Raw genomic sequence first — 26,006 nt, 5'->3', positions numbered from 1 at the left:
TTGCCGGGCGGAGATGATTGATACGCCCAACGCTGGGAAGGGGCCAGCCTGGTGTTCTCAACTCTGCGCATTAGGATCACCGGGGGAGCTTTTAAGACATCCTGAGGCTTAGACCCCGCCCCCAGAGAGTCTGATCAATGGGACTGGGTGGGGCTCTGGCGTCTTTATGTCGTAAAAGCTCCCCAGGTGACCCTCGTTGTGCAGCGAGGTTAGCAGGGCTGCTCTGGCACCTTGCTGCCAGCTTTGCTCCTTGAAGTGGGGTTCTGAGCGTCACCTGGAGCTTGTTAGAAATGCAGACTCTCAGGCGCTGCCCCAGACTTCAGAACGTGGGTAGTAACAGGGCCCCCGGGGTTCCTGTGCAAGGCATTTGCTCTGTGAGTGGTCTTTTAGGATTCCCTTTAGTCGGTAATATCTGTTACTTTGATGTAAGTGGCCACAAATCCATTTTGGGTGTAGGCGTGGCGTAAAAAATTCATAATCAACGTCAGTTCATATTAGTGGGCAGGAAGACAGACATAACATCGACACCCTCACCATTTTCACTCCTCAAAGGAGCCCAGTTCTCTCTCTCCCCCACAGGGCCTTTGCACATGCTGTGTTCTGCCTGGGGTATTCTCATCCTCCTTCTAGCCTCTGCCATCTTCCCGCCTCCCTGGCTGACTCCTTCTCACCCACAGGTGGACTTGGGTGAGATGTGGATGGCATTTTGCCCCATCCACATCATTTGCCACCCTCCCCTCTCATTTCCGCCATCTTTCGTCCCACCTCTCCCCTTGGTTGGCATCTCAGCCTTCCGGTAACAGCTCCCGGGATGTCCAGGGTAGAGGGAACCACGTCTGGTAGTGGGGAGATCCGGCTTCCAAATCCAGTTCACCTCTTTACCTTCCTTGTCACTTATGTTTGTGCCAGAAGAGGCCAAGAACATACCTCTTCTGTCCTTTGTGAGGGTCAAGTCAAGTCACGAATATTAGGATGCTTTCCAAAGTGAGAAGAACCCCAGGCATAAATCATAACCATCCTTATGAGTATTGGTGGCAGGGAATGGGTGCGGAGGGAACTTTGAGAATATAGTGAGCATAAGGGAAACGCAAGTCTTTCCCCATGATACTAGAAGCTCATTTCTTTACCTTCACGAGTGCTGAGCGTCGAACGTTGAGAAAGGTCATGCTGCACAGACCCAGGAGAGACTTACCCTCTCATTGAGCCAAGCCCCCTTCATTTCTGTTGCCGAGCAACACCCTCCCAGGTCATCATTTCAGCCTTTCCTCCACCCTGCGTCCTGTCTCCTGTCCTGTCTCCCGGTCCGTCATCTCTGGGGTCAGGACCTCGTGGGGGGGTGGGGGGATGCATTTCTGAGGCAGGGACAGGACCGGACCACTCACGTCTGTGTCTTTAGAGGAGAATGGGCGTGAGACTGAGTGGGGGAGCCTGGAAGGCCTCTCTGCCCCTCGGAAACCATGCAGCCAACCAGCTCCCAATTCTGAATGATTTGGCCACAGTTGCCTTGCAAAAATGCACACGCACACAGAATCACTCGTTGTGTTCTTCTGTTCTGCTGTCTTGAGGGCAGGTTTTGATGAGAGCCCAGTGCTCAAGAAAAGATCGCCAGAGCTAGGAAAGCAACCGGGGACCAGAGCGCGAGCAGGGGAAAGGGGCCGGGACAGCGCCAGGGACTGAGAAGAACTTCTCACTCCCACCCTGGCCCCAGTTGCTGGGGCCTGGCCCTGCTAAGGGACACTGGCCCTCTGAGGGCTCCCCTGGGGCCAGCCTGCTGGGCACCCTGGGCCACCGGGCATCTTTGTCTCTGGATCTCAGTCGTCTCATTTGAAAATGACTGAAGGACAAGGATTGTCTCTAGAGCGTCCCCAGCTCTGAGTGGAACTGATGTGGCATTGGCCAGGGCCAGCAGCAGTGGGGGAGACTGTGGGGCAGAGTGCCCCAGCACAGCCGGGAAGGTCTCTGCGGCTCGGCTTCCCAGGCTGGAGGTGGCTGTGGAGACAGGAAGGCCTTAAACAGTTAGGTGTAGAGCAGCGGGCTGCCTTCTGAGCCGCAGCCCCCCACGTGAGCATCCAAAGCCATCCCGCCAACAAGGAAAGGCCTGTGTCCTCGGTGGGATGAACAACAGCAGGTCTGTCCCCAGCTCCAGTTTACAGAAAGACCAACAAGGCAGTCTCAGCTCACAGCTCTTACTTTGATATTCGAGTACTTACTGCCTGTAAAGAAAAGAGCCAGAATTTGCACTTTGTAGCTGCCATAGGCATTGAACGTGTGACACGGGCCGTACCAAGACGAAGGTGTGCGTTTTCATGCAGGACCACCTCTGAGGCGGCAAAGAGCCTGACCCAACCCAGCTAACATTTTCTCCTCCTAATGAGTGTGTAAACAGAAGGAGAATTCATGAGGTTAATGTTTCTGCCTTCCTGCAGGGACATTAGCAGGCATTGATTTTTAGCCGTGATGTATGCCACTTGCAATGACTTCTGACTGAAGGGGACAATGCTATTTGAGAGTCTGCGAGGTTCGAAATAGCCCGCAACAGCCCGGCGCTGTAGCAATGCCCACTTGCGTTCTGATAGCACCTCATTTGTTAGGGTAACCCGGAAATAACTAGGAGAGCCCGCCGTGTTCTAGATGGACTGCGGCAGCACTGAGCACATCTCAGCCCAGAAGGGATTTCCTCAGGTAGGAGGGGGTGCACAGAGACAGGGGGACAAGCAGAGACGTTAGAGACTGTAAACAGCCGCTGCGCGGTCGAGCTTTGCTCTGAGGAGGGCGGAGATGTGGACCCGTCCCCAGGGCCCCAACAGCACTTGGAAGGTTTTATTTCTAAAAACAAAATCCAGGGGCACCTGGGCGGCTCAGTCGGTTAAGTGTCTGACTCTCGATCTCGGCTCAGGTCAGGATCTCACGATGTGTGGGATCAAAGCCCGTGTCAGGCTCTGTGCTGACAGTGCGGAGTCTGCTTGGGATTCTGTTTCTCTCTCTCTCTCTGTTCCCCGCTCACGCTGGAGTGTGCTTGTGTGTGCGTGCTCTCTCTCAAAATAAATAAGTACACATTAAAAAGAAAGTAAAAAATAAAAACAAAATCCAAACGCAAACACAGCACGGTTGTGACATGTGACCATGGTGGAGGCGCAGGTGAGTTTGTTATAGCACTTACTGTTTGTCGGAATATCTAGAATATTTTGTGATTAAACAAACACGTAAAGGACAAAAAGCAAGGTATGCCTTAGTGTGTGCAGTAAGCCACTGTCTGTGTAGAAGAGCCCATGTACGAATATTCTGGCAAGCGGATAACGTATCTCTAGAAGGACTCACAGGATGCAGACAGCACAGTCCCCTCGGTGAGGAGACCCAGGGCGTTCAACACACGTTGCTAGAGAGAAGCTTCTTTCTACCGTATGTTCTTTCATGCTGTTTGGATGTTGTACTGTGTGCTTATATTATCTAACTTTTAAAAAATAACATAATTATTGGGGCACCTGGGCGGCTCAGTCAGTTAAGCGTCCAGCTCTTGATTTCAGGTCAGGTCATGATCTCATGGTTTGTGAGATCGAGCCCCGTGTTGGGCTCTGCACTCACAGTGTTGGGATTTTCTCTCTCCCTCTTTCCCTGCCCCTCCCCTGCTTGTGCGCACTCTCTCTCTTTCAAAATAAATGAACATTAAAAAAAAAAAATAACATAATTATTTGCAAAAGTTAGGAAAAGGCAAATAGAGAGAGGAGAAGAAAACAAAAAGAAAAACTTTAAAGAGAAAAAAATAAGAGGGGAAGAGATTCATGAAATGCTGGAATTCGGGCTGGGCACTCAGTGGTAACGCTTCAGCAGAGACCCTTTGAGGCTCCCCCAGCAGGGCCTTTGGTTTGAGGAAACCCACTGGTCTGCACATGACTTCCTCTCTGGGCACTGTCTCTTAGGTGCCGGTGGAGAAGGATTTATGCCGTGCAGCTATCTCGCTCATTGGCCCAATGCAATGCTCCTTCCTAGGATTTTTCATTTCTCAGAAATGGACCCCTTTCCCACCCCTCTCACCTCACCACCCACTCAGCCTGTGACTCTCCTGCCGCTGACAGACTCAGTCAGGGAAGGAAGGAGGAGTCAGATGATATGGGTTTATTTTCCTTTGGAGCACTATGGGGCCTGCCATCCAGAGCTTAAGCTCCTTGTGGATTTGAAGCTGCTTCGTGCCTCTTGAACCATTTTAGCCCCAAACTAGGCCAGGCACATAGAAGGAGCTCCAGGAAGTTCTGTTGAATTGAATTTGACCACTGGGAGTAGGTAACTCCCTCAGGCTAAAAACATTATAGCCTGAATCTTCCTGGGCTTGGGTCCCAGAAGGCGAGCGACTCTGTGGGCGGCCAGGGAAGGGAGAAGCTTCCAGCTCCTGCCACCACTGGATCCCACTCCCCTCACTTACAGGGAGGAAGCATCCTGGAAGGAAGGAACACCGGACTGGAGGTCACCTGGGACCAGAAGTTTGGTCCTACCTCTGCCCCCACAAAATAGCCCTCAGCAAGTCTAAAACACTTGTAAGCCCTGGGGAATGGTGATCAGCCAGAGCAGCGGCTGTCCAAGTGTGGTTTCTGAACCTGTAGCATCAGTTTCATCTGGGGGCTTCTTAGGATGCAAATCCTCAGGCCCCACGCTGGGCTTGCTGAAGCAGAGACTCTGGGTGGGTGGGTGGGGGGGGAGCACCTCGTTTCGCCAGCCTGCAGGTGGTCCTGATGCACGATGGAGTTCGAGACCCGGGCTTCTCCGCGGTGCGGGAGGAAGGGAGGCCCGAGCACAGTCTAGAGATCCTCCCGAGTGATGCCAACTTTTGTGCTCAGCCTGGGCCTGCCTTCTCATATCCCATTCCACCACGGGGAACAGGATGCCAGAGCAGAACACTGTCCACTGTCTGCCTTCCTACATCAGTAGGGGGAGACCAGGCCCCAGGTCTCCCAATTCCTATTCAGTTGCTCAGCTTATGTAAACGGCAGTAAGTGGCAGGGTGGTGAAGTTACACATGTGCAGGGAAGAGATCAGAGTGGAGATTTGGAAACCAACAGCTCGCTCCACTGACATGTGGGACAATGATGACCTTCCCTGCTATGCCCCTGGGGCTGCTCCGAGGCCAGCTGTAGTAACTGCCTTGCAGGTGCTGGAGGGGGTGAAGCCGTCTTCATGGGGACAGTGACGGGGAAGAACCGGTCTTGGCCGTGTGGAAACTGGAGCCTGGGCTGGTCAGAAGAATGCTTGCCCCGATGTGAGGGCCCTGCCTGATTTAGGGACGGAGGGGGGGTGGCCAAGTGTCAGGTCGATCTCAGCAGGTGGAGCAGGTCTGCCTGGCACAGCCTCACCAATGGCCTTGCTCTGGGCCGCCCCCCACACTTCAGGAGCAGCAAGGACAGCCGGGAACTTGCGCATCCTTCCCGACACGGGCACCAGAGGAGCTGGCCTGGGGCACCTGTCAAGGGGATCAACGTTTGGAGGCCCATGTTATAATGTGAGCCAAGCTACACACAGAAAAAACCCACCTGGGAACCAGGCCTGGGGGGTGGAGGGGTGTGTGTGCAGGATTAATTTAATTAAGTCCTGCTTTGGGGACCAGGCTAAATTTAGCAGCTGCCTAGGCTGCCTGTTTGCCTCCTTCCCTGCCACTCCCTCCCATCTGCCCATTGTGCCTCCTGCAGGTGATTAATGCAGAATTCTGGGCTGGAATGTGCGGAAAGCACCTGCTGATTGCCGAGCCCCCCTCGTTGGCCTCTGCAGCCACGGTCTCCCTGGGTCCCGGGGGACGGGGCATCCTGAAACACCAGAGCAACCTGCTCACCCTTCTCCAGGGAGGCACATACCTCGTCCCTCCTAATGACTCCTGAGCTGGCCGCAGCACCCTGCCACGGAAGCACCGCCACCGTGGGCCAGCATCTCTGTCTCATTTCATTTCATTGTTCTCGGGGGAGTTTAAAAAATGCTGCTAAATCGTAGCAATGTTCTGGACCAAATGGCTGATGCTGCTAAACCTTTTTGCCTTTGCATCATAAGGAAGAGGGGAGAGGTTCTCGTGCTACGGGTTTTCTTCCAGTGCCACACTCTTCCCCTTTGATGACTCATTCTTGGGTTTTTTTGTTTTTTTGGTTTTTTTTCCCGGTCTTCAGACCGTTTTTGCTCCTGATTCCCTTCCTCCTTATTTGGGGGCTACTGGGAAGTTTGTTAGCATCTCCACCAGGTTGAACCGGTGTCAAAAAGAGAAGGAGAGGAGACGGGAGGTGATGTGAGTGATAAATGCCAATTGGTGATTGCCAGTCTTGGGGGTTTGGTTATTTGTTCATCAAATTTTTATTGAGCGTCCACAGACACGGTGCTAACGAAAGCTGCAATACTGAGCAAGACACAGCTCCTACCCTCAGCGAGGTGGCCATCTAGGGAGGCTGGACGTCAGTCAGGTCAGTCACTGCTGGGCGATGCGTCAGCGTGGAGGGGTCGACGATGAGCGGCAGAGGGGTAGCAGATTCCCGGACTTTTGTGCCGTGAGCCAGGCTCTGTGGGTGAAAGCATGAAAGAGCTTCTTTTTTCTCACTTTACTGGTTTTTGGACCACACCTCGAGCTCTTCTGTCCAGACCCTGGATCCAGTTCTGCTCACACCCAGGTATTAATGAATGGCTTCATTTTTAGGTGTTGAGAATCCCACCCAGTTTAAAAACCCAAGCCTCCCTATCTCATCCAGTTTCCAGTTCCAGGCTTTTCCTCCCACCTGCCTCACTCCCGGGTCTCTGCCAGGGTTTGGGATCTGCAGGAGAGATGGGGTATGGCTGGCATATTTTCTCTCTGCTTGTCCCTCTCCTTCCCTCCTGCCGGCTACTGTTTCCAGCCTCTCCAAGGTCAGGCGCAGGAGAGCAGGGTGTTAGAAGAATAAAGCAGACTGGGGCGCCTGGGTGGCCCAGTCGGTTGAGCGTCCGACTTCGGCTCAGGTCATGATCTCGTGGTTTTTGAGTTCAAGCCCCGCGTCGGGCTCTGTGCTGACAGCTTGGAGCCTGGAGCCTGTTTCGGATTCTGTGGCTCCTTCTCTCTCTGCCCCTCCCCCACCTGTGCTCTGTCTGTATAAAAAATAAATAAATGTAAAAAAAAAAAATTTTTTTTTTTTTAAGTAAAAGAAGAAGAAACAGAGTCCTATGTAGCTGGTTCTGGTGTGAAACTAGGCCCCCCTGGGAGGCAGGTGCCTCAATACATACAGCTGGTTTCTATCTTGGGTACGTCAGTGGGTCTGGGCCGCTTGGAATGAGAGAGGCAGTGGCTTATAGTGAAAAGCTGTGCAGTCAGACAGGCCTAATCCCAAACTCTATTCTGTCCTCACTAGCAGTATGACCTTGGCTAAGTAACTTAACCTCTCTGTGCCTCAGTTTCCCCCTCCACGGAACGGGCTGATAGAACTGCCGCGTAGAGGAATCGTGAACGTGCGTGGGAACGTGTATACAGTGACTGAGACTTTGCGAGCGCTTAACAGATGTAGTAATTTTCAAGAGGCCGAGTCCCCATTAGAGGTTTTCAATAGCTGGTGTCTGTGTCTATAGGGTGTGAGTTCGATCCACCTCCAGACTTGACCAATGCCCCTGACTGCCTTTTCCTTCCCAGCCCCTTCCTCACGCCCACAGTGGTACCACTCCTTAGTCAAGAGCACTGGAAACCACTCAGACTACAGAGATCACGACAGCTGTGGTTATGGAACGGTGTAATATTGTGATTAGTTATAGGTCTATGAACATAAATGATTTTAAAGCACTTTCCAAATTTGCTCTGCCACCTAAACATGAAGACGATTTTCGTAACAACCAGGCCAAGACGCCATCCATCCCAGTGAGTGAGTGAGGAGGCCATGGCTTTCAGAAGTTGGGTTTCATCCAGCTTTCTCCTTTGGCTTTCTCTTTGGGGCTATTGCCAACTTACTTCCGAGTTTCCCTTGGATTTTAATCCCCTAGCTATGGGAATAGATTTTCTGGTTCATTGAATCCAGGCCAACTGGATAGAAGAAGATCCAACTGTCTTTCCTTTTCTAAAATCCCTGGAGGTTTGGGTCCCCAGCTCCCCCTGAGTCTGTGGGACCACCTAGAAGTCAAGAGGATGCGAGTTGGGGTGAGAAGTGCCCGTTTCGGTAAAAGTTTAGCTACTTCGTGTTCTAAGGCTGCTATCATGCCCTGTTTACAAGCCAGAGACTTTTTAGCCAAAGCCTCTAAATCTAGTGGAGGTGTGTTCTTACTGAAGATGCCCAGTGCACCAAACCGAGGGCTCCTTTATACTTTGTCCCAAGAGCAGAAAGCTCTGGAGTGACTACCTAGGGTTCAGGCTGGGGAAATGCTAACAGGCAGTCAATGCTTTTGACTTTCCAAATGAATAACTATTACTTGAGGAGCCTCTCATTTTAGACTCTGGAGAATGTCGTTTTCACAATTTCAAAGAAGTGAGAAACACTTGATAGGGCATCCTGGGCCAGGACTTTTGACCTTCAGTCACTGTCTGTCCGGGCATGGGAGGAGGAGGAGGGCAAGGCAGGTGGCAGGGGAAGGGTTTTGGACCCAGTGACACCCACGCATGATTTTGCCCAGGCCAGCCTGGCTGCGGCCCCCTGGAGCCGGGGAGAGGGGGTGTCTGATCAGCCAAACACGCTCTGAGGTAAAGTGATGGAGCCTTGCTTTCCTAGAGTAGGGAAGAACGTGCAGGGCCAGGAGACGCAGGCCTGGACACAGAGATGATTAATAGTCCAGCCCAGGGCACATTCTTTTTGTTTTTCCAACAATAAGGCCCCGTTGTCTGCCTAGGGAAGAAAGAACAGGCTTTCCCCGGTGTTCCCCTCCATGTTCCTAATGACCCTCAAAAACACTCTAAGGGAGCAGTTCTGATCAGCAACTCAAGATAATTAGGATCTTCCAGCGAATCAAAGGACATTCTGTACTGGCTTACCACTACCTGGCTTGAAGGTTGCAAACCCTTCCACCTACAGAAGCCATCACCCGCCTTCTCCCCACGCACAGAGACCCATTGTCCTCAGGAGCTTGGGCAGCCCAAAGGGAGCACCCCTAGTGTGTCTGGGACTGTCGCGGGAAGCAAGGTTGGACAGGGCCCTGTCCATTTCCCAAGGGCCCTGCCACTGCGGCCTTTGGACCTCGGAACACGCAGCCCCAGCCAGAACCCACAGGCACGGGAACTGCTTGACACGGTCCTGTGGACAGTTTAGGCCTCTTTCCTCCCTTTTGTAAAAATAGTATTAGCTATCGTTTATTGAGCACCCATTACATGCCAAATTCCCTAAATGAATTGTCTCTTTGAAATCATGCAACAACCCCATAAAAAGGTACTAGCATAAGTATTATAACCCTATTTTAACACACGTGGAAACTGACCCTTAACAAGATTAGGGGACCAAAGCACATAAAACACCTATCCATATTGCTACATAGACATCAATCAAGTTCATTCATTTTAACTGCTATATGGTATTTCATTGTGTGAATGTCCACATTGTTTCTATCTTCAGTGGTAACTACTATTAAGACTTCCTCTATGCCCAGACGTGCACCTAGGTCCACATAAAGCCCAAAGATCCATATCTAGGTATGTGCCCTTGAACGTAAGCACCACGTGGGTAGGCTTCTGTGTTGTTTGTTTTACCACCGTGGTAGCCTTAGCACTTAAAAGCATGCCTGGCATATGGTAGTTAAATGAATGCATATGTAAATACCTAATTATGTTTTGTGGTGTTTAAAAAATTGTATTCCATTTTCTGCAGTTGCCTGGTTTTCTTTGCTTTACTTAATACATTTCTGTGACAGTACATTTGGATCTGCCTCCTTTTCCATCGCTGCATCATATTCCACAGGTCACCAAACCAGTCTCTCGCTGATGGACTTTTGTGTTGCATCTAATTCTTTTGCTGTTATAATGCCATGGTTAATATCCCTGAACTTGTCTCCTGGTGCACGAGTGTGAGAGACTGAGAGTGAAGAATGTACCTAGAAGTGAATTTTCTGGGTCTTAGGAGACACGTGTCTCTAGTTTGCTCTCCAATGTTTTTGAAAACCTAATTACACTCCCAGTAACAGTGTGTGAACACTCTCACTCTTCCTGATCAATGCCTCTTACTATGTAATGGATAGAAGTGCTGCTATATGGCCCCGATCGGTCAGTGAAGTTCAACCAACCGTTTGCAGTTTTCGGTTGCACTAGATATGAATTCTTTCTAATACCAAATGACACATATTTATAAAGACAGATATAATTTTTTTTCAGGTGCGTATGTGTTGTTGTGTATAGTGATCTTATAACTAGCAGTCTTTCTGTTCATAATTCTAATGCATTGATATAAATTCTTCTAGATCTCTATAAAAGACTGTATCATATTCAGGTAACGATCGTTTCATTTCTTCCTTTCCAGTTTGTCCACCCGTGGCTTCTTTTTCTTGCCTTAATGTCCTACCTAGGCGTATCCAATACAGAATCGAATACAGTCAGGGATGGCAGGGGGCCTGGTATGGCTCCTGAGGAAAGGGAATGCTTCCAGTATGTTACCATGAAGTATGATGGTTGTAGCATGTTAGCTAACCGTTATCAAGGTAGGGAAGCTCCATTTAATTCTTAGCTCGCTAAGAGTTTAATCAGGAATAGCCCCATTACATTTTATCTCATGCTTTCCTCCCCCTTTTGTCGGATGATTGTATGATTAGTTTCCTTTAATCCATTACTCTGGTGAATTACACCAGAGATTTTCTGTCGTTAAGTTACTTTTCCCAGTTCCTTGGAAAAATTCAACTTGGTAGTGATACATAACATATTTTTAAAATATATGTCTGTATTTGGTTTACCTATTATTTTTCAGCTTTTCTGGATCTTTATCCATGAGGAAGATTGGCCTGTAATTTTCCTTTTTTCAGACTCTCCTGGTCTGAGGTTTTCATTAGCCTTACAAAATGGGTTACAAAATAGGCTTTCTTCTCTTATGCTTAAGAAGATTATATAGACGATGAAATGGTTTACTTAAGGCATGTCTGACAGAACTTGCCCATAAAACCATTTGGGCCTCTTGTTTTCTTTGTCGGGAGATTTTAAGTTGCTTATTCAGTGTATTTGCCGATTATAAAACTCATCAAGTTTTCTATTTGTTTTAGAATCCATTTTTGTAAATTATATTCTTCTAGGCATTTGTCCATTTCAGTTAAGTTTTCAAATATATTGGCCTAAAGTTCTTCACACTATTTTCTTACCATCTTTAAAAGTCATTATAGTACCTAAGGTTAGCTCCCCTCCTTTCCTAACATTGACTGTCTTCCTTTTCTCCTCGTCCTTCCCCCTTTAATCAGTTTCTCCATAGGCTAGTCTTTAAAGAGACATCTATTTGCTTTGTTAACTTTCTGTATTGTATCTCTATTTTCCATTCTGTTAATTTCTTCTTCTTCTATTCTCCTCTCTATATTTTTTGCTTTTATTCTGTTGTCTTTTTTTCTAACTTAGGTCATTATTAATTAACCTTTTTTATATATAATATAAGAATTCAAGGCTATAAATCTCCCTCTACATATGGCTTTATCTGCACCCTACAAGTGTGATAGATTTTTTTCATTATCATTCAGTTTAAGTATTTAAAATTTCTGCTATGATTTTTGCCTTAAATCAGTATTTTTAAATTTACAAATATGATTTTCATTTGTTTGTTGTTTTAGTTATTTTTTGTTACTGATTTCTAATTTATTGGCATTAAATTGAAGGATCATTGACTGTGTTATTCTTTGGAATTATTTGACATTGCTTTATATCTGGTCAGGTTTTAAAATTGTTCTAGGTGGGGTGCCTGGGTAGCTCAGTCAGTTGAGTGTCCAACTCTTGATTTCAGCTCGGGTCATGATCTTACGGTTGTGATATGGAGCCTGCACTGGGCTCTGCACTGAGTGTGGAGTCTGCTTAAGATTCTCTCTCTCTCTCTGTCTCTCTCTGTCTCCCTCTGCCCCTCCCCCACTTGCAAGTGCACTTCTGCACTCTCACTCTTTCTCAAAAAAAATATTGTGTGTGAACCCAAGATTATATGTTCTCTAATTTGGGGTGCACAGCTTTGCATTAAATCCAACTCAATTATTCACAGCTAGAAGTCAATTATTCACAGTTAGAAGTCCAAAACTCCTATATTTTTGTGTGTGGTATCTGTTTTAATCCACCAATTACTGGGAGAAGAGTTTTATAATTTCCAACTCTAATGCTGTGTCTGGCTCATTTCTCCTTGTTCTTTTACCGAAATTTTCTTCACATATTTTGAGGATATTTTATTACGACATACACATTTAGAATTATTATTATATTTTCCTGATGAATTAAACATTTTATCATTAAGTAGTCACTGTTTATCTTTTAGAAATGCCTCCATTACATAATTGTTGGTGGTGATCTCTCTTTTACTTTCAGGGCTTTTTTTTTTTTTTTTTGGAGAAAAGTCTTCATTTCATTCTCATTCCTAAAAGCTCATTTTTCTGGGTACACAATTCTAGGGTGTCAATCACCTCAACACTTTGAGGATATTTTCTACTGTCTTTTCTCCATTGTCTTACATCTGGTTACCACGGTGGATCTAGCTGACAAAGAAGTAATCTACAATCCTCCCATCCCCCTGACATACCCATGCAGACACCTGCTTGATTTTGATGTCTTATGCCAAGATGGCCGGGACGACAACAACCTCAACCCAACAAAATGGTATTTGGAGGCCAGGCTTCAAACCAAGAAAGGGATATTGTTAGGAGAGAGACTAAGCCCCCTGAGCATAGTAGGAGACAAAGGCCTCACAGGTATGAGACATAATGTAGGGTAAAATGAATACAAACTGATTACTCCCCAGTCCCTCAAGGTATGGGGAGCTCAGGTCTGGGTCCTCGTGTTTGGGAAACTAATGGCAGGAACCACGAAGGGCAGTTTCTTCTGTGAATTGATAACTGTGGACACTTGCTCATCATCCCAGGGAATCCACTAAGCAATGTGCCATCTTCCAAGGGCCAGGAGTGAAGAACAAAAACAAGCAAACAAAATGTACCCATGAGAAAATGGAACCCCAAGCTGATATCATACTCCAAACAGATAAAATTCTCCCATTAAAGACAGAAAGTTTTATATTGAAAAATAAAAGAATTTTTTAAAAGGGGACAAAATTAGGTTTATACTCTTTATAAGGCACACACATACTATTTTCTGACACAAAGACATTGAAAGCCAAGTGCTGAAAGAGAATATGCTATGCAGACATTAAAAACAAAACAAAACAAAACAAAAACCCCTGGTGTTGCAATGTTATTAACAATGTAGAAAACAAAGAATAAAGTATAAGTAGAGGAAAAGGATCACTGCTTAGTGATAAAAGGGACAATCCACTAGGACGTATAATAATCATGAATTTTTATGTGCCTAACAACATAGCTTCAAAATAAGGCAAGCAGAAATTGAAAGGAAGAAAGGACAAATCCACAATTCCTATAGATTTTTTTTTAGCATGATCAAAGAGATACAAACTTGTAAGTCTATAAAAGGGTCAAACAAGACATCAGCCAGTGGACCTATATATGACACGACACCCTACAAATGGAAACTACACCTTCTTTTCAAGCACACATTTATAGAAACTGAGCATGGACAAGACCACTAAGGAAGACTCAGCAGATGCCAAAGAACCAACATCCCACAGACCGTGTTCTCTGCCACCATGCAATGCAACTGGAAGTCACTGATGAAAAAGAACTTCCCTCTGCCTTTAACCAGTAGTCACTCTATCATGGATGCTGGCACCAAGAGCAAGGCTCAGGGCAGGATAGGGTAACATTGAGGCTGAGGGCCATGATGTTTCTTCATAGAACTGGAGAGCATACGTGTACTCCTTTTGCTCATGACGTAAAGAACAACCTGGTGGTGATATTTACAGCCTACATCTTCAGAGCATGCTCACTGGAGTCTCCTTTGCAGCTGAATACATCAAGGTGAGGTAACTAGGAGAGCTCTTTTTTAACAGATGAAAGAGCTGATGAATAGAGAGGACCTCACCTCCCAAGGTGCTGGAAAAAAAAAGGTTATATAAAGGGTGGAGCTGAGCCTGAATTCATGTGTTTTGACTTCACATTGGTTGCTCTTCCAATTGCATCAGATGTTAATAATTGATATTGACCTTCAAGTCTGACTAGACTGAGATTCTTGAGAGCAGTCCCTAAGCCATATTCATTACTATCCTCAGTGCCTGGCAATGGAAGATTTCAGGAAACACTTGTTGAGTGAATGTTGAATTAAGTTGTTAATTTCGGCGTGGACATTTGCGTTTATAGATTTATAAATAGCTCTTTTCTCATGTGATACATTGTGGGAAAATTGGGGGGAAAAATAGAAAGTAGAAGAAATGAAAGTCTCCTGAATTCCTTTCATTAAATATTTTAATATAAAACATATTTTAGTGGCTTTAACAAGTATACGTGTGTTCACCATTTATTTCCAAATTTTCTCTTTTACAAATAATTTCATGACAGTTACCATTGTACACTCGCATTGTTTCCTGAAGGTAAATTTCTAGGGCTGGAATTGCTAGGTAAAAGGATATGCAGTTTTTAAAGGTTTTAATAAACCTTGCCAGATTCTTTCTCCTAAAGCTATACTAATTTGCATTCTCCAGTGTAAGAAAGTGTCAACTCCTGTGCACTCTCATCAGCGTTGTTTTTTCCTTTTGTTCGAAGTACTCCATACATAGAAAAAAATGAGGCATCATACGTGCATGCTTCAGTCACTTTTCACACGAAATACCCATGAACCCAGCATCTAGATCATGACATAGAATATGATCAGCATTCCAGAAGCCACCTTCCATTCATTATCACAATCCCAAGAGTAACCGCTGTCCTTTTAACATCATAGCTGAGTCCTGACCATGTTTGAATTTTATATAAATGGGATCATGTAGCATTATTCTTTTGCGTCTGCCTTATTTCACTCAACATTACGCTTGGGAATTCGTCCATGTTCCTGGGAGTAGTTGGAGTTTGCGCATTCTTGTTTCTGTATTGAATTTCATTGTGTGAAAGTAACATAACACCATCTTACTGTGAATAGGCGTTTGGATAATTTCTAGGTTGGGACTGTTGGAACCAAAGCTGCCGCAGTTCTTCTTGTACATATCTTCTGGTGAATGATCATTTGCGTTTCTGTCACCTCTATATGTACGACTGGAATTGCTGGGTCACAGCGCTAAGAATTTTTAATTTGAAAAATTGCCACCTGACTGGCTCAGCTGGTGGAACATGCGGCTCTTGATCTCGGGTTGTGCGTTCAATCCTCACATTGGGTGCGGACATTACTTAAAAATTAAAATATTAAGGGGCGCCTCAGTGGCGCAGTCAGTTAAGCGTCTGACTGCTGATTTTGGCTCCGGCCATGTTCTCATAGTTCGTGAGATCCAGCCCCACGCTGGGCTCTGCACTGACAGTGTGAGGGCTGTTTGGGATTCTCTCTCTCCTTCTCCCCACCTCTCAAAATAAACAAATAAACATTAAAAAATGATAAAAAAATAATGTAAACAAAATTGCCTAGTAACCTAATGCTTAAATCAATGAATAATAAGCTAATAGTGAATTTCAGACCATCCGGGGGTTGGGTGTTATTGGGACCTAGTATCTTTTCCTAGATTTCTCATGTCTCGCTTCATTGGGACTGCTGGCCCAAGTATGCATAATCCTATGAATACGTAGACTCCTACTTGCCCCGTGCCAGCTCTGCCTGCTCCCAGTGTCCTGAAAGAGGACGTGCTACCTGGCAGAAAGGGGCTTCATTTAAAACGAAAACGAAAACCCAGCGAAACTCGTGTGCTATTTGTGTGGCTACGAATTACGAGTTCTAGAACTCATGTTCACTATAAACCTAAGATGTCTGTCTACAAATTTAGCGCTAGAGGGAATGCTTCCTGATTTCTGTTGAAGGAAACTCGCAAGTTGCCATGAAGCAGGGCCGACCCCCAGCACCCCTTGCCCACGTTCAGGCGTGTCCTCACCAGCCTGTGTTGTACTTCCTCCTGTAGCCATAAAGCTTGCACCTCACCCAATGTTATTAGGGCTGGTCTGGTGTGTATTAATTCATCAATTAATTTCCCGTTGCTGGAGATCGAAACTTTCTTTTAATGAAGTCCCGTTTTGCTCACTTGTGATTCTTTCCCAGTAGTAACTCCTTCTTATCATTACGAAGAATAGCTCTGGCTTCAGGTTGGAAATGACAAGGCCCCAAAGGGTAAGGCTCTGTGAAAGGAAAGGTTAGTGAAAAAGACAGTATATGACAAGAGCCAGGCATGTGTGCCAGAATGGTCATCGGTAAGGACACTTTTGCAAGTAGCTCTTTAGCCAGGACAAGAGCAGATGCCCATTGACCTAAGAGTCACCCCAGACAGGAGAGTCAGGGTCCCTAGATGGCAGACCAGACTGGTGTTTGCCTTCTTGCTAAGGGTCCAAAGAATGACTGCGTTTGTGGGAGGGGATGGTGGCCTGGAGCACATTAGGGGCAGGAGAATGAAGACAAGTAGATGGACCTGAGATATATTTTACAGGCACACTCAACAGAATTTGATGAAGGCTTAGACTCCAACAGTGGCAAGCAAGGGTGGGTAAGTGGTGTTTGAGGAGGAAGAGGGATGACTCCCAGAGAACTCCCAAGTTTCTGGATGGGGCTACTGTGTGGACCAAGGTGCACTTATGAAAATAAGGAAGACTGGGAAACGTTAGGTGAAATATAAATGGCCTCGTTTTAGAAATGCAGAGTTTAGGATGCCTGGAGAATCATCCCAGTAGAGATGACTGAAAGCAGTAGCTGGTTACAACTCTTAACAAGAGACGTCGGCTGGAGACCGTGCCTTCTGTGAACCTGACTTGGCTACCATATTGCTGTTTTTATGAGAAAGTGGGATTCAAGTTCAAAATACCTGATTTAACAAGTACACCTGGAGCATAAGTATTTGGAAGCTGGGAGTAGCTATATACATTTATCCCAAGGGACGATTTTGGTTGTTAAGAAATAGTAGCTGGTGTAGCCAAGAAAAGCATGCGATTAAGAGTCGTAAAATACCAGTTCTTGACTGAGCTCCATCACTAATAACCAGGTTTGACTAGAACAAACAACTGATCGTGAGTCTTTGCTTATCTGCTTCACACACTTATCATGACACAGATGGGTGGAAGTGGCATGAAACATAACGTGCCATGAAATTTACAGAAATTATGATTTTGTTCAAGTTGCAGTGAGTTTCTTAGCAGGAGAGCGGTGACAAAGTGGATTATTGCCCTTCTTAGAATAATACTACCTGCTTATTGTTAAAAAAAAAAAAGAGAGGAAGAAAGAAAAGAAAGAGGGAAGGAAAGAAGGGAAGGAAGGAAGGAAGGAAGGAAGGAAGGAAGGAAGGAAGGAAAGAAGGAAAGAAGGAAAGCAAAACTAAGAAAGAAAAATATAGAAAAATCAGAAACAAGGAGAAAATCACCCACATTTTCACTACTCTGAGAAAAAATACTTTACATGGTTTGGCATATTTCCTGCAGGCGATATTTTCACGGAAGTTAAAAAATTAGAGATTATTTGAAATGTGTAGAAACGTACAGAGAGATTATATAACCAATATCGTGTACGATGAGCCATCATTCACCCATCTTAGTATTTTATATTTGATTTGGATTCTTTACATTTTTAGAAATAAAATGTAGATACCATTTAACCCTCCCATCCTTTTCTATTCTTTGCCCTTTCTCCTAACATGTAACAGCTATTATAGAATGCTTACTAATCTGAGTGTGAAATGGAATTTCATTGTTGTTTTAAACCTCGTTGGGTACAATCTAATTTTTTTACATTTATGGGTAAACTGATTGAAGAGTCTACCCTTTCCCTACTGATTCGTAATGTCAAATTTGCCATTTACCAACTTTGCATCTACCTATGAGTTGCTTTCTGGGATCGCTATTTCTTTTTGGCTTAATTGTCTATCCTTATAACAATAGCATGTAACTCTTATTACTAAGTTTTTAAATAGGTCTTGGTATGTAATAGAGAAAGTCTCTCCCATATTTTTTTTTTTCAAAATCGTCACAGCGGTTTTTTGCTTTTTATATGTCCGTATGAATTTTATGATTTCTGTCCCATACCACAACAGCCTTGATAGTAATTTTAGAAAATTGAGATACAACTTACGTGCCATAAATTTCACTCTTTTAAAATGTACAGTTCAATGGTTTTTAGTATATGCACAAGGTTTTACAAACATCGCTACTATCTAGCTCTGGAATGTTTTCATTACCCCAGAAAGAAACCTCACGTGCATTAGCGATCGCTCCCCCTTCCCCCTCGCCCTTGCTCCTAAAAACCTCTAATCTACTTTTGTCTCCACGGATTTGCTTGTTCTCCACATTTCATATAAATGGAATCATGCATGGAGCTTTTTGTGTCTTGCTTATTCCACTTAGCATAAAGGTTTCAAGGTTGATCCACATTGTAGCATTGAATCCGGACTTCATTTCTTTTTTAGGGATGAATAGCATTCCACTGTATGGACATGCCACATTTTGTTTATCCATTGATCTATTGATAAACATTTGGGGGTTTTCCACCCTTTGGTTATTATGAATAACACTGCTGTGAACGTTTGCATGCAAGTTTTTGTGTTGATACATGTTCTCACATCTTCTGGGTATATACCTAGCAGTGAAATTACTGGGTTAGATGGTCACCTTTTAAACACAGGGAAAAGCTTTATGTTTAGCCCTTTGAGAAGCTACCGCACTATTTCCCAAAGTGACTGTACCTTTTTACATTCTAGTAGGTGTGAAATAGTAACCTTCGTGGCATTTCGATTGAAAGTGCATTGGTTTTCAGATTGATTTGGGGAGAATTAGCATCCCCACGTTGACTCTTCTCATCCACGAATGCAGTATGTGTCTTTTCATTTGGAAAGATCCTTTTTTATGCCCTTCCAGTCATTTTGCCGAACTATTTTATCATCTTGTCTTTAGGTACATCGTCTTAAATAATGGGAGTTTTATCTCTTTCCAGTTATTACACTTTTGCTTTGCTTGTCTATAGCACTGCATAGGACTTTGAATTCAGTGATGAATAACGTAGGTGATAGTGGCATTCTTGTTAGGCTCCTGACTTTAATGAAAACGTGTCTACGGTTTCACAGTTACATATAATGTTTGCCATTAGTTTTTAATAAATACCTTCATCAAATTAAAGAAGTACTTTTCTATTCCTAATCTGCTGTGATTGTGAATAGTTATTGTGAATAGGTATGGAGTTTTGTCAAATGCCTTTTTCTTCAGCGTTTACTCGGTTGATCATACATTTTCTCCTCTTTAATCTCGTAAGTTGGCATTTTCTAATGATGAACATTCTTACGTCTCTAAGATAAACTGTAGTTGTTCCAGATATAATTTTTATACACTGCTACATATAATTTTTATACACTGCTACGCTGATTTGAGACCATTTTAATAGGATTTTTGTATCAATTGTCATAAGTGAGACTGGTCTATAATGTTCTTTTATTTTTCTGCTCTGCAGTTTATTAAGCTTATGCTAGCCTCATAAAGTCACTTTGCCAGTTTTCCTTCTTACTCTATTCTCTGAAACAGTTTGCTTCATTTTTTTTCTTTAGTTTTTTTTTTTTAACGTTTACCTATATTTGAAAGAGACAGAGCGGAAGCAGGAGAGGGGCAGAGAGAGAGGGAAACACAGAATCCGAAACAGGCTCCAGGCTCTGAGCTGTCAGCACAGAGCCCGACGTGGGGCTCGAACCCATGAGCAGTGAGACCATGACCTGAGCTGAAGTTGGACGCCCAAATGACTGAGCCACGCAGGCGCCCCTGAAACAGTTTGCTTTGGATGGGGGTCAGCTATTCCATAAAGATTTGGCATAACTTGTCTACAAAACCTTCTTACCCTGTGCCTTTTGGGAGGGAGGCACAGATTTCTAACCATCAGTATACATTTCTGTTGTGGTTATTAGTGTGTGCAGGCTTTCTGCTGCTTATCGAAGTTGTGATCATTTACGTAGCTTTGAAGAAAATCACTTGTGTTTTTCTAACTCAGTTAATACTTTCTCTTTTGATTTAAGGAACAGCTACTGTTGTTGTTAAGACCTCTCCATGTAAATCCTATTACTAATTTTTTTGTCTTATCACGTTTCCTTTTCTTGCTAAACATTGGTCTTCCAAAGAACTAACTTTATCTTTTGATAATTACTTTTCTGTGTCATTAATGTGTGCTCTTAGGTTTATTATTTCAGCTCCTTTACTTTCTTTGTGTTTAATATGTTAAACACACTTCTTGAGGTGAGCTTTTACTGATGTTTACTCCTCTGGTCCCTCTCTCTTTGGTCTAACATTGAGAGTGTGGGACCAATTGTGACTCACCTGGCCTGTCTTTTTCTATCACTTTATTTTCAATCTCTTTTTGTTACGTTTTGGGTGTCGTTATGACAGTATTCAGCAGGATATTTTTCTTTTTTCACTCAACATAAAGATATGCCTTTCAATAGGTGATTTCAATCCAGTTTTATATTTTGTGATTACTGGTACAGGCTTATTTCTGCCACCTGGTTTTTCATATTTTTTGTTTGTTTATACCTTTTCATTTTTATTTATTATTTTTTTCAATCTTTGTTTTTGAGAGAGACAGACAAAACACAAGCAGGGGAGGGGCAGAGAGAGAGGGAAACACAGAACCCAAAGCAGGTTCCAGGCTCTGAGCTGTCAGCACAGAGCCTGATGTGGGGCTCGAACTTACAAACTGTGAGATCATGACCTGGGCTGAAGTCCAATGTTTAACTGACTGAGCCACCCAGGAGCCCCTGTTTGTAACTTTTTAAATTTGTTTTCTCTTTTTCTCTTTCCCGTCTCCGGTTGGACTCATCACATTTTTGCTATTTACTTTTTCTCCTTTACTGGTTCAAAAGCTGTAGATTGGGTGGGCTTTTAATTGTATTTATTTTTTTCCCCAATGTTTTATTTAAATTCTAGTTAGTTAACATATAGTGTAATATTGATTTCAGGAGTAGAATTCAGTGATTCATCACAGACAACACCCAGTGCTCATCATAACCAGTGCCCTCCTTAATACCTATTTCCCATTTAAGTGGGCTTTTGTTTTTAAGAGGCTGCCCTTTCCTTATTTTAAAAAAAAAAATACAGTCTTGATTGTACTTTTTTTTCTAATAAAACCTAAAGTTATTTAATTTCTTTCTATTCTTCTCAAGCAAGAAAAGTTCCTTAGTCCAGTTTCACTGTACGTAGAACTCTCTCTCTCTCTCTCTCTCTCTCTCTCCTTTGCTATTATAAGCAGACTTTAACTCCATTTACTTTAACTATACACAGATCAGTAATTCAAAACAATTAACAATTAATAAATCAAACCACCTATTTTATCGATTGCTGCATTTACCCTTTCTGTGTTTTGTTTTACGTTCCAGCATTCTCTCTCTCTCTGCTCCCTTCTTGCTGAAATAGAGCTTCGTGTAGTTTCGTCAGTGAGGGTCTCCAGATGCTGCATGAACTCTCAGTCTTTTGTGCATGAAAATATATGTCCTTGTGTATTTTTGTCTTTCTTTATTGATTCCTGTCAAAGTTTTGTTTAGCTGGGTATAGAATTTGAGAATAACAGATCTCGTTTCCTCAGCGCTTTGAAGACCCTACTTTATTGGCTCCTGGAGTCTGTGAATACTAGTAAGTCTGCTTTCTTTCACATTTATGTCTCCTTCATGAGGTTAACTCTGTAGTAGCTTTTAAGATTTTCTCTTTATTTTTCATGCCCTTCACTGTTTCCTCTTCATGTCTAAGGCGTGCATTTATTTTTGTGTCTCTTGCTCACGACTTTTTATTGGCCTAAAAAATACTTTTTCAATCTGGTGGCCACAGTTTTGATTCACATGTAGGAAACTCTTCGCCATTATCTTTGTGAGCATTGCCTTCACGATCCCTTTCATTTGCCCCTGCAGAGATGTCTGTGAGACACAATGCACCCTATCCATCTACCCTCTGTATCTCTTAATTAACTTCTACAGTTTTTAAAATCTCAATCTCCCCATGGTTCATTCTGGACCAATTCCCTGGTGTTGTCTTATGATTTACTAATTTATATTATAATGATGTCCAGTATAGATTTTATAACTTATTACATTTTACTTTTCTGACTCTACTTTTAATTTTCAGGATTTAATGGCTCTTTTTCATACAGAGGCATTTTTATTTTGTGTCTATGTTATTGTTTGGTAATTCTTTTTCTTTTTACAGTGGTCATTCTGTATTTGTGGATACTAAAGCATGCTGCTTTAAAAAAAATCTTTATTTTTTTTCCAGATTTTTCTATCATTTTTGTTTTACCTTCGGTCCATTCCCTTCCCAACTGTGGATTTTGTTGGTTGTCTTTCTTCATTTTCTCTCCTTTGTTGTGGTTTGCCATCTCTTCTGAGTACAGGGAGACTTTTCATCCTCCGCCAGTGCTCACTCTTCTCTGTATGGTGACTTTGTATTTGCCTCTACCCAGTTATTTAGGGCCTTCAGGGCAGTATCAGGTCCTGTATTGACATCTCATGGCTTCCGCTTGCTTTTATGTCGGGAGTATTGCAGATCCAGTCACCGAGCCAGTGGCTGGCCTGGCTCGGATCCTAGTGTGAGGCCGTCTGAGTCCTCCAGTTTCCCAGGATGCTTGGCTTCAAAGAGCATAGCCCCAGAGAGTGGTCAGAAGCAGCTCAGATGAGCTGCCTCCCCTGAGCCATGGCTCTGGCCCCTTGCCTGGTGTAAGGGCTTTCTGCCACAGGGGCTGGACTTCTGGTAGCTTCTTCCTGCTGCAGGACCCCATGTTCAACAGGCGTACAGCATCAGGCCCTTCTCACTGGATGCTTTCTACATCCTGCTGCTGCATATGGCTGAGTTCTCTTAACTTTTGCTATAAACTGTATTTGGGGGTGTCGGCGGGGTGGCTGACACAAAGTGTGAACTTACAACATCCTCCTGAGTGAAATCATTGCCGGACATTTTCTGATGTCTCTTATATACATATGAGGTAATGCTGTAGATGCTGTTATGTATCTGGTTTTGTTTGGTTGGTTGTTTTTACTTAATACTATCTCATGGGCAGTTATTTGTAAATATGCTTCACTGTTCCTAGCTTGTATAAAATAGATTTTCTTCACAGATAGTTTTAAAGCGTCTAGGTAGGTTTCTTTGAAATACATGCACGTGTAGGATGTTGCTAAGGAGTTTGGTCCAGCTTGGCCCCTTCCCCATGAGAACCAGGGCGATTCTTCTGGCCATTGTGGACAAAGGAGCCAGGGCTGTAAGGATAGCTAAGAGCTCTCTCGAAGAATCTCCTCCCAGCTGCCTAACTAATAAGGGGAAGAGGTAGCTCTGGGCCCTTGCACTCATTGACTTTGGAGACCGTTGTGAGATCTTTGGGACAACAGATGGTCTTTCCTCACCAACTTCAGGACAGTCTGACGAGCCTCCAGTGTGGACCAGAGGCTTCCGGGACAGAGGCCCAGAAGGAAATGACCCTAGGAATAAAACATTGCCAGAACCATCTACCCATCAAAGTGACTTCTACCTTCAATCTGTGGGCTTCCTTCTGTCAGCTCCCAGGAGTCTCCCGAAAGCCTTTAGATGTGGTCCCAGCTGTCCCCATAATTTCAGCTGCCCTGTAATTTGAGATTTCAACATCTTTGTTGTGGGTTCCATACTTTGATCATGGTGCTCTTGGTCTACTCACACTGTATTAGTACACAATATGGGGAAGCTCCTTATGTTGCACTCTGTCTACACAGGGCCTTTTTCTTCCCTACCTTCATCCATCCTCAGATTCCAATATGGTGCCTCATTATATGTGCATGTATGTTTATATGTATGTCAGTATCCACATGTACATCCATATTCCCATCTAAAGCTATACCCACACCTACATCTATAGCTGTGTCTTCACAAGGACTCCTTTCTTGACCAAGCTTCAATCAGCCTCCTCTGAGCCTCCTCTTACATAGGCTTCAACCTTGGCCTTCCCAGCCCAGTTTTAGCGAAGAATCCTTCAGAACATTCGTATCTGGTCACCCCTGATATCTAATCAAATTCCTCATCCCCCACCCTTGGTGTCTAAGTCCTTGGTCTGCCTTTAGCAAGAATCCCCCTACCCTCCTACCCTTGATATGTAAGTAAGTTCTGTTAGTAATTTCCACCTACTGTCCCCCCTCACTCTGCTCCTTGACTACAAATCCCCAGCTATCTTTGCTGAATTTGGAATTGTGCTCGGTTTGATAAAGAATTATCCCCCCATACCACAGTGGCTTGAATCAAACCTGTCTTGCCATTTTTAACAAGTGTCCAGTGCAAAATTTTCTTTTGGGCTTCTAGATGTGGATCTAGATACATTGTGAATAAATTAATAAATGAACAAAGCGGGGCTGAAAAAAATTAATACATAAACAAAGTGCTTAGTTTTGAAAAGCATCCTGTTGGACTTAGCCACTCAATGCTTGAAACAAGTGTATAGCTTGTTATTTCCAAACATTCCACCTCAAACTTGTCCTCATCCACCTATGGAAAATACTTGCCAAATGCTGTACCCAGTTGCTAAAGTGGCTATGTCTTTTTTTTTTTTATGTTTTTATTTATTTTTGAGAGAGAGAGAGACAGGGTATGAGCAAGGGAGGGGCAGAGAGAGAGGGAGACACAGAATTGGAAGCAGGCTTCAGGCTCTGAGCTGTCAGCGCAGAGCCTGACACAGGGCTCGAACTCACCAACCATGAGATCGTGACCTGAGCTGAAGTCGGCTCTCCACAGGCTGAGCTACCCAGGCACCCCTGAAGTGGCTATGTCTTGAATGCAGGGCCTGTGGAAAGTGCTCGCATTCACATATGTAAGATAGAGGCATTTAGGAGCTGGAAATCTGAAAGACCTTCCGACCTGAGAACCACAGAAGGATGTGCTCGGCGGAGCCCTTGGAGAGAAGCTACCAATAGTGGGAGTGTGAAGGGGAATTTGGTTTTCCTTTGTTCCCCTGGGTTTGGTTACCGTATCGATCAACATGAAGACCCACTTGCAAAAAGACTTTGCTATCGGAACAAAATGCATTTCAAATCGTGTAAATTCCCACTGAGCGTGTTGTGCCAGGCCATGCGTGGTTCCTGCTGATCAGTTTTAGTGGAGGAGCGCTGTTGAGAGGGTCCCGTTGTCAAGCGGTGAGCACGTGCCTCCTCTAACACTGGGTGAACTGTTGCCAGGGATCGGTGAGTTGTTGACAGTGAAAAGGAAGAAAAGGAAAAGTGTTCCTGTCATGTAGTGTCTATGGTGCGGAGGGGAGTAGCTGATGAGCAGTGGAGGGGGCTTGGCCAGAAGGAAATGACCTTGTACATTGATCTAATTTGACCTACTTTAGAAACTAATCATGTACCAAAGAGCCAGGTGCCAAGATGTTCACTGCAGGCTTCTTTGCAGCAATGAGAAATGGATCATCGCAAATAATTTAAATGTCTATCAGTACAAGCCCTTTAAAAGAATGAGGTGGAGCCCACTAAACAGGACAGTAGGTCTCAACCATCATTGATCTAGTGCCGTTTTTTGTAACAAATACTGCATGGCCTGAATGAAACTCATGAATACATAGAAGCTTACCTATTCATGAGATTTTAAAAAATCCATTCTATAAAGCTAACAATAACATGAGAGAGAAATGAAAGTAACTTGTAATAAACCTATGTGTATTTCACTAAGTCAGTGCAGGACCAGACATAATGACGATACATGAAGAGGTCAGAAGTTTGTCCCTGTGGCACACAGGTGGCTCTTGTGGCAGCTTACTTACCCAGAGCAGCATTGCTATTGTGATGAGGTTTCTTTTAAAATGGTGAATAACCCTGGGCGCCTTGGTAGCTCAGTCAGTTAAGTGTCCAGCTCTTAGTTTTGACTCAGGTCATGACCTCACGGTTCATGAGTTCAAGCCCCGTATCAGGCTC

The sequence above is a fragment of the Panthera tigris genome, chromosome D3, assembly GCF_018350195.1.
Source record: "Panthera tigris isolate Pti1 chromosome D3, P.tigris_Pti1_mat1.1, whole genome shotgun sequence".
Classification (NCBI taxonomy): domain Eukaryota; kingdom Metazoa; phylum Chordata; class Mammalia; order Carnivora; family Felidae; genus Panthera; species Panthera tigris.
The sequence above is the reverse complement of the archived record's forward strand: the minus strand, read 5'-3'. Positions refer to the sequence as shown.